The 10,321-nt window shown below is 40.9% G+C and overlaps 1 protein-coding gene across 7 annotated transcripts in view; it reads right to left on the minus strand.

Moving 5' to 3' along the window:
* The window catches only part of Pak5 (p21 (RAC1) activated kinase 5), a 303,671-nt gene that overhangs the window by 89,100 nt on the left and 204,250 nt on the right, over nucleotides 1-10,321 (minus strand). The gene's annotated exons all lie outside the window — the stretch shown is intronic.

Genomic DNA, 10,321 nt, shown 5'->3' on the forward strand with positions numbered 1-10,321 from the left:
AGCACCCAAGGAATTAAAGGGAACTGCAACCCTATAGGTGGAACAACAATATGAACTAACCAGTACCCCAGAACTCTTGTCTCTAGCTGCATATGTATCAAAAGATGGCCTAATAGGCCATCACTTGAAAGAGAGGCCCATTGGACTTGCAAACTTTATATGCCCCAGTACAGGGGAACGCCAGGGCCAAAAAGGGGGAGAGGGTGGGTAGGGGAGGGGGGTGGGTATGGGGGACTTTTGGTATAGCATTGGAAATGTAAATGAGCTAAATACCTAATAAAAATGGGAAAAAAAAGAAGTTTGATTGTCAAGCTGTATAGATTATGTAATTTCATTCTAAATATTTGTTATTGTCTTGAATGATCCCTGTGGAATACAGGGGCTTGTTACATTGATACTGAATTTATCTCATGTGACCTACACTGACCAATGATCTGGACAATAAGCCAGTCTAGGATGGGGGTGTTTAGAGTCTCTGCAAGCCCCAATCCCAATATACTTGCCATGAAGATTACTTAGGTAGATTATACTTCATCTTCATCCTCAGTTTTAGAAGAATCAATATATGTAGCAGATGTATAAGTCTACTCTGGAGTCAAGACCAGACAATCTGAACCGAGTCAATGTTAGCCACGGCTGATCATTGTGTAAATGTAACATATGAAGGGTTAGAGTTAGATTTCACTTGTTTATCACAAAACATTACTGAAGCAAAAGCTGACCTATTTCCAAGGAAAAGCACCTCAAAGTTGGCATGCACTCAAAATTCAGAACACATATATGACAAAATAACATATATATCAGCATGAAAAAGAAGCTATTAATTACTCAGCATATAGAGCAATTATGATAAGTAGAACTAAATACTTGTCAAATACTTACAAAACCACCAGGCCAAAGTAGGTCCTGTAAGTACTAGCTACAGTAAGTGATGAAGCTGTGCTTTAAGGTTCTGAAAACTTGTGATGTAACTTGGCTTTCAACATTGGGTTGTCACACATTACATGGGAGTATTTTAGGTGTGTGCCTTTTTTTGACCAGGGATACTCGCCTATGAGTAAGATAAAAGTCACGTTGGGAATCCTTCCACGAATTGCTGTGGAGCTTATACAAGCTTACCAGCTTATTTTGGGGCTTAGACATTTTGCTTTCTTTGTCAGGAAGACCTTAGTATAACCATTCTGGCAGGATTGAAGATATTCTAATGAGAAACATTTGTGCCCCAGAAATCCCATGCTGGGAGAAGAAAAAAGCTGAAACCTGGTGCTGACCAGAGGGGAGTTTGTCTCACAGAAAAGGATTTCACACAGTGCTGAGAGTGTGCCAGAACACTTTGCAGGAGGAACTGGACCATGGTGCAGACATTGCTGTTAGCAGGAACACACCTTGGCCTGGAACAGTTATCTTGACAGACCTCTTGTCCTCTATTTAAACCTAAGCTCTATACTAACACTGGAAGACAGAGCTGGGAGGTCACTGGACCTCTTAGCCCTTTGTCCTAATGTGATGACATTGACCAATTATCCCTTTTTTCCTGCTTTTTCTCAGTTGTTTGCTTGATTGTCTTGTTGAAGATGCATGGCTCAACCTAGCTTGCTTGGATGCTGTTTGGGTTCAAGCACTATAGCAGGTAATTTCAGTGACTATTGCTTTTGTGGACAGAGCTTTGTGGATATTAATACCTTCATTTGTTTCTTTCCTTCACCATATTCTATTTCTCTTCTTTTATCAAACCTTCATCCTTCTTTTCATCATATATTGCTACTTTTCAGGCCTTTTGTTTTCTGCCTTCCAGCTCTTTCAAGTGCATACCTCATCCTATGTCTGCATAAACATTCTGTTACAGACATCTGATCATTCACAGTCCAAACTGCCTCTCATCTGTTAAAGGTTGGCTCTGAAATGCCCCCAAAGGCTCAACTGTTGAAAGTTTGTTTTCCAGAGGATGGTACTATTGAGAGGTGATTAGCTTATAAAGGTGCTGAACAGGGCATTTTGGAGGTGGGACATGTTGTGGCATGCAAATATTTGATGGGCATATTTTAACTCTAACTTTGGCCTTTGTTTTATGGCCCACAGGGAGAAGTTGTATTCCTTGATGCAGAACGGTGATAGGCAGCCTATTTTGGTTGAATGGGGCTTGTTCTGGTGACCCAGTACAAAACTCTTCAAGGGAAGGTGAGCCACCTTTCCAGAATCAGGTGCCTAAAACCACAGAGCCCCCAACTCCATAATTCTGTGACCATCAGTCACGAAGACAATGATCCAAGCTTCTGGCATTCTGGCTACACTCCCTCCCCACAGTTACCTGATAGCCCAGCCCACTATAAGAGGGGCTGCTTGACCCCTCCTAGCTCTCTTTAAGCCCTCACCTTTCTTACTCTCTAGCCCTCCTTCTCTCTTTCCCCTCCCCCCTCTCTCCACGTGGCCATGGCCGGCCTCTCTCTACCTTCTCTCTTTGCCCCTGCCTTTCTACAATAAAGCCCTAAAACTGTAGACAGTCTCTAATCATCAAGGCCTGCCTTGCTTGAATGATGGGATGGGTTTTCTCCTAACGTCTAACCTCCTCCCAGAAGGCAATTCTGTGCTCCAGCCATGGACCAAGCACTCTCACCCATGTGGAAACCATATAGCACCCCCTCTCCCCCTGCCCTCTCCTCCCTTCGGCCCCAGGGCCCAGTGCTGCCCCAGGGCCCCTATTCTGTTCTCAGCTCCTCTGTGGTATCCAGTGTGGGATGCCAGAGGCTGGGAACCTGGTATCTAGGGCTGCCCCTTGTTCACCACCCGCCAAGTGGGGTCAGTGGCTTTACATAGCCAGACACCCACCCAGGGCCCTGAGGAAAACTCGGAGCAGTCCTCCTGTGTCCGCCTGCCCAGAGCACAGGAACTCTGGTGGGACACAGGTTCTCTTCCACTCCCTTCTTTCTCCCACACTCATGGCCCTGAACCTTGATATGTTACTTTTCATTCCAGACTCAATGTGATGAGATTTAGTAACCATGGACTGAATCCCCTGAACCTGTGAGCCATAATAAACCTTGCCTTCTTTCCAGTGTTTTTCTCTGGTATTTGACCATAGGGAAAAAGATGTGAAGAACATAGAAAAGCCCTACTCTTTTTGATGGATTTTACTTCAGAATAATCTGGACATTGATAAAAGATGACAATAATTACGACACATTGCTGATCTTATTTTGACCTTGAAAAGGTAATTTAAAAGTTAGCTGGGCTTTATGTTTCTTGCCTGTAATCACAACACTTGGAAGGTTGGGGTAGAAAGAATGCCCCAAATTCAAGTCTGCTCTGGGCTAAGTCATAAGTTCATGTTCAGTCTGAGCTACAGAGTGAGACCATGTCTCAAAACTAAAATGAAATGAAGCAATAAGAAAAGGAAATTCTTCGAGTACTTTCCTGTACGTGGGTCAATAAACATAAGTCTGATGATCTTAAAAGGTGGGCACGTGGAATTGGAAATGTAAGGAAGAGAAGGGACAAGGAGAGGAAGGCCATTGCAGGAACAGCCGGCAGTGTGGCCTCTCTCACACTGACTTTAGATTTGGATATATAATTTGCTGTAATCTGTGGGACAAAAACATAATACAAGCATGCCATGTGCTGATCATCAGGGTTTGCCCTCTTGCTGATTTCAGAACCCAAGGTTTACATAAGAAAAAATGCCATGCTATCACATTGTTGCACCAGGTCATTTGTTATACCAGCCAATCCAAGCTAATCCCTAGCAGCAGAGCTGCTTATTGGATGAAGATGTTCCTTGCATGAAAGAGACCATCAGCAGGAAAACTACTGGATGAACTGCATCCCCAGTTTCTAACCTATCAAATCAGGACACAAATCCTTTGAGCCATTATTTTTGGAAGCTGATTGTTACATAGACAGAAGCTAATAAGAAACACCCATCACCTCCGGTCTTGCATCTCCATCATCTCATCATTTTCTTTTCAGTTTTTGATGCTCCAAGGTTTCAAATAACAATGTCCAATCTGGGAGGCTACATCAGCCACCCCACAATTGCCTTAATGCAAAAGAGTCTTAATTGTGATACCATGACCTAGGTAGTTGACTGCTTGGAGAATTTTCAGTCGAAAAACATTACAAATTAGTGGCTCTATAAACCACCGTCTGGCTTGCTGAACAGATAACATATTCAAAAAGATAATATCGCCTTTCATTGGCTATGTCAACGTGACATTTTAGTAGACATTCATTTCCATAATTTTAAAAAAGAAAGAAAAAGTCATTTGGGAAGAGTTTGTTTGCTCACATTTATACCTGAACAAGCAATAAAAATGCTAGACCAAATATTTTTTTTTAGAAATAGAACAGAGATATCTTGCCATTTCTCTTTATTTGTGAATTTTCAGAAGCTACCGTGCCACTCAAGTGAATGCATATAAAAAGAAATAGGAATGAATTAGCACTGTACATAGGGAATGGTGGAGAGGAAAACTGTGGCTGAAGTAACTTAAGTCTACAGAACCTGTGATCCTGTACACCATCCTTTAAAGAGTATTAGCCACAGATCTACATGACTAGTAAGACCATGTTTAAAAAGGAAACAGTTGTGCATGATAGCATATGCCTGAAATACCAACACCAAGGAAGCAGTTGTAGATGGATTGTCTCAGCTTTAAGGTCATAGTGTTTGGCATAGTGAGACATCTTTCAAATGAACCAACAAACCATTAAAACAAAATCAAGACCAGACAAAACAAAATAACAATAACAATAAAGAATTTCAGAAGAAGAAAAGCAAAAAGTTGAAAAAAGGACAAATGGTTCTAAATCCTAAAGAAATTCTCATTCAGCTAAATAGAATCTCGAAGATTTACAGTGATATTCTCTCAACAGTAGCCATTACTTATTTCATCCAGGTGAAAAATGGAGATAGTATCCTGCTGTCCTAAAGCATCATGCAACAGAGAGATGGCCAGAAAGGACATAAAATTGCCTGTTAAGTGCATTAGTTAATTTTCTTGAGTATAAGAGAAAAGACACTGATAAAAGTGACCTAAGAGAGGAGGGTTTATTTTGGTTTATAGTGTCAGAGCACAGTATATAATGGCAGGGAAGTTTTGCCAACAGCATCACGAGGAAGCTGCTCATTTTGTGTCTACAGTCAAAAAGCAAGGAGAGGAATGGAAGCTATTGCTCATTCATTGTTGTTCTATTCAGTGTGGGACCCTCACTCACGGAATGTCTCTGTCATATTTAAAGTGGTGATTTTCATCTCAATTAATGCAGTCTAGGAATTCCATTATAGACATGCCCATAGGCTAGTTTTTATGGTGACTCGAAATCCCATCAAGTTGAAAAATCAAGAGTAGCCATCAAGGCATGTGTCTTAGTCAGGGTTTCTATTTCTGCACAAACATCATGACCAAGAAGCAAGTTGAAGAGGAAAGGGTTTATTTAGCTTACACTTCCATACTGCTGTTCATCACCAAAGGAAGTCAGGACTGGAACTCAAGCAGGTCAGGAAGCAGAAGGTGATGCAGAGGCCATGGAGGGATGTTCTTTACTGGCTTGCTTTCCCTGGCTTGCTCAGCCTGCTCTCTTACAGAACCCAAGACTACCAGCCCAGAGATGGTCCCACCCACAACGGGCCTTTCCCCCTTGATCACTAATTGAGAAACTGCCTTACAGTTGGATCTCATGGAGGCATTTCCTCAACTGAAGCTCCTTTCTCTGTGATAACTCCAGCTGTGTCAGTTGACACAAAACTAGCCAGTACAGCATGTGACTCTTTTCTGAGGTGTTCATGACTGTTAGGGTTGTGAATGTCTGGTGTGCCTGATGCCACACTCACAATAAACCTTGGCCAGCAACTTCAAGATTACATCCACATTTGATGTCTTGATGAGAGGACTTATGGATCATATCCATGGCTATGATTTAATACAGGAAAAGAATAAAAAACAGTCAATTGTGACTGATTCTGACAATTCTATGACATACATCCTTCATTTACAAGCATGTCATGAGGCTTATGAAGATCAAGTAACTTAATTTGTCTAGGGTGTCTGCTTAGGAGAAGCAAAATTTAATTCCCATCTAAGCCTTCCTCACTTCACACCTGCCTCTGAAGTGTTGCTTTTGACCAGCAGACTGCAAAGCACTGTATTCTTCTCGCTACTAAATTAGGTTCGCTTAAAATGGCCTTTAGGCAAACTCAATAATTAATTATATATGGATCAAGCATAGGATACACAGTCATGGGGAAAGGGACCCTCTGAAATACCACTAGACTTCACAATTTGGAGATAAAAATTCAACAAAATACATATCATGTTGGAAGATAAAAGTGCTTTGAAAAATAAGGGATTATTTTTTACAAGCAATTAGGAATAAAAGAAGAAACTTTGAAAAAGAAAACATTTGAAATAGTCCCTACCAATGAGAATTACAAAGCAAGTGAGCCTTATATTGAGATAAAAAAAAATAGGAATATGCTATTTAGATAAATAGGCAATTAAAAGATTGTATAATAAGGCTAAATTATTAGGCACAATAGCAGAAAATTAAATAATAAAGGTGTTTAATAAGTGTTATTTAGAATATATATGAAGTGTGTGTGTGTGTGTATGTGTGTGTATGTTAAGTCGACCCCAGTTATCTGATGCAACTCCCCTTTAAAAAAATGTGTCTGCCACGTCCCCATAGAACAGTATAATAGAGCACTTCTCTACCAAGTACTCCTGCTGGGAAGAGCAACACACAAGTTTGACCTGAACAGGTATTGGATGCAAACATAATGAATTCAGATCTGTCCTTGAGGTACCCATTAGGAAACAATCCATGCCTACCATCTCATACATGTCTAATGGAGTTTACATGTGCTCAAAGTTATGGAAGATATTGCTTAGACACAAGCAGATCATCCACAAATGTATAACAGCCTACCTGTCAGTCAATGCAAGGGCTTATCCCATGGCTGCCTCTATTGATTGGCTTATTCCTCTGCTTAGACTCATACCCCACCCCCCACCCCCCAAAAAAGGAGCCTGGTGTTCTTGGGGCATGTATTTGTTGAGCCTGTGGAATATGAGCTACACTTTTACTCTCACTGCTAGTAAGTATGTTTCACTAGTACTATTCTGCATCCTGTCTGGTTTATTGTTTGAGATGCAAATGACCTGGGCATTGCATCATTGGATAACATGAAATTCTGTCTAGTCATTCGATGAGTGTCTGTATGTAAAAACCTGGAAAATTAATTGGTAATACACAAAGAAATATCATGGTAAACCAGAAAGAACTGGAAATTGTCAGTGGGTGGGTCTGCAACTGTTATATTTCATATACTTTGCAGACCACCTATTTTTTCTGAAGTATTTTATAGTAAATATAAATTATTACTTAGAAAATTTACTCCCTAGTCATCTGGGAAATGCAATTAAAATGATCCTGAGATTCCATCTTACACCAATAAGAATGACTAAGATCAAAACCTCAAGTGACAGAACATGCTGGAGATGATGTAGAGAAAGAATACTCCTCCATTGCAGAAAATTGTAAATAGTTCTACCTGAAGACTCAGCTATACGGATCCTGGGAATATACCAAAAAAGATGTTCCACCATATCACAATGACACATACTATGTTGTATGTTGTTGATAGAAGCTTTACTCATAATAGCCAGAAACTGAAAAAAAAAACGTAGATGTCCCTCAACTGAAGAATGGATATAGAAAACATGGTTCATTTACACAGTAGAATATTATTCAGCTATTAAAAACAAGTACATCATGAATTTTGCAGGCCAATGGATGGAACTAGAAAATATCATCCTAAGTGAGGAAACCCAGACACAAAAGGAAATGCATGGTATGTACTCACTGACAAGTAGATAGTAGTCATAAAGTAGAGGATACACCCCACAGACCTAAAGAAGCTAAACAAGAAGGAAATCCCAAGTGAGGATGCTTTAATCTCACTTAGAAGGGGGAATAAAATAGTCATAGGAGGCAGAGGATGGGATGGAACTGGGTAGGAGAAAGAATGGGGAAGGTAATGGGGAGGTCAGGATCAGGTGTGGGGAGGGACAGGAGAGAGGGCCAGAAGACTAGGAGAATGAATGGAAATCTGAAGCTGCTGGGGTTGGGGGAGGAGGGAGGATTTCTAGGAAGTCCCAGAGACCTGAGATGGGAGAGGTTCCAGAAGTCGATGTGGGTGGCCTTAGTGAAGATACATAACAGTGGGTATATGGAACCTAAAGAGGCCACCTCTTATAGTCAGGCAGGACCCCCAGTAGAGGGATAAGGACACCAACCCACCCAATTTTCTACTCAAAATTGTACTGTCTAAAAGAAATGTAGGGACAAAGATGGAGCAGAGACTGAAGGAATGACCAACTTGAGATCCATCCCATGGGCAAGTACCAATTCCTGACAATGATACTTTGTTATGTTTACAGATAGGAGCCTAGCATAACTGTCCTCTGAGAATCTCTCTATCCAGCAGCTGACTGAAGTAGAAGCAGAGACCCACAGCTAAACATTGGTCTGAGGTAAGAGACCCGTATGGAAGACTTTGGGGAAGAATTGCAGACCCTGAAGGGGATAGGAACTCCACAGGAAGACCAAGAGAGTCAACTAACATGGACCCTTGGGAGCTCTCAGAGACTGAGCCACCAACTAAAAAGCATACAGGCTGGACAGAGGTCCCTAGCACGTTTGTAGCAGAAGTGAAGCTCAATTTCCATATGGATCTTCCAACAACTGGATAGGTGGTTGTCCCTCAAGCTGTGACCTGACTGTGGAATCTGTTTCTCAACAGGGCTGCCTTGTCTGGCCTCAGTGGGAGATGTACCTAACCTTGAAGAGACTTGATGTTCGAGGGTGAAGTATGCTCATCTTCTCAGAGGAGAAGGGAAGGGTTCATGAGGGAGGGTCTCTGTGAGTGGAGTTAAGGATGACAAGAACTGAGAAAAGGGATTTGATCGGAGATAGACTCATAGATTTTGGCTTTTTGACAAACCTGTAGCAGATTTTAAGATGTCTACCATAGGTGGTAATGATGGCTGTATAAAAAATATGAATGTACTAAGTCTCAGTGAACAGTGTGTTGAAAAGGAATTAACAGAATGAATTTTGTTATTCCCATTTTATATTAATAATAGCAACAATTGTAAATAGGGCTATGAATGTGTGCTATGATCTCAGAATGCATGGGAGGAGGGACTTATCTGACAAAGGCCATACTGCAGATGAGACTGGAGCAAGACAAGATGGGCAGAGCTGAGGTCAAGCTATTAGACAATCTTTGCTCCTTTCCTGTCCCCTTCAGCATCTCAAACAGTATTGTAGGAGGAGAGTTGATCTTTAACCCCACCCCTGACAACTAATTAGTGATTTGCTTTTAAGCCTCATGACTAAAGTGAGACTCTGATGACAACACTGGACCATTGTCTAACCTCTTCTTATATAAACGTACGTCCAGGAAGCTTTTATAGTAAGTTTCCACATGAATTTTTCAAAAGCTCTCTAGTGTTAATTATTATTCCCCTTATTCCTTCTTTTACCCACTCATTCTTGACCAGATCTAACCCTTCCTGTCTCATTATTCTCATCAAATCCTTACTGCAATTTATACCTTCTTAAAAGCTTTCTCAACAGTGGACACATATTAATTTCTTGATCTCTATAGGTTTCCCAAATGAAGTTTGAATACATGAAGATTCAAAGCTAACATCTGTAGAGAGAGGAAATATGAAATATTTGTACATATAAAGGCATAAAGAGTTAAAATAGGATTGGCCTATAATAGGGAGGAAATGCTCCTACTAGAAACCATAGTAAGTAAAAAGCTTAATTCTAGAAAGTTTTTTCTCTTTTGCAGCTGTTGGTCAGTGAGCTCACATTGATCTCTAAGCACTGCAGGCTTTTGTCATTACTCTTGGTTATAGCTTGAGTATAAGACCACATTCCTAAAGAGATCATATACTTGAGTCATAGAACATGAAGAAACCAAACTGGTACTCATCTAGACGCTTCATCCCTACTAGCTAGCCCTGAAAAAGATGTTATGTATGCTACCAGAGGAGAAAAGTAGTCATCACCCAGCTGTAAACCCTGGATGCTACACTAATGATTAGCATGGCAAGACATGCTCCTTGGACAATAGAGCCAAGGACATAATGGGACTGATCAGCAACTTTCTGCTTAGAAGAAGGCTTGCTCACATGCTCAGAAAACATAACTGGTTCCACTATTGTCTTAGTCAGGGTTTCTATTCCTGCACAAACACCATGACCAAGAAGCAAGTTGGGGAGGAAAGGGTTTATTTGGCTTACACTTCCAT

This window comes from Mus caroli, chromosome 2 (assembly GCF_900094665.2).
Source record: "Mus caroli chromosome 2, CAROLI_EIJ_v1.1, whole genome shotgun sequence".
NCBI lineage: Eukaryota > Metazoa > Chordata > Mammalia > Rodentia > Muridae > Mus > Mus caroli.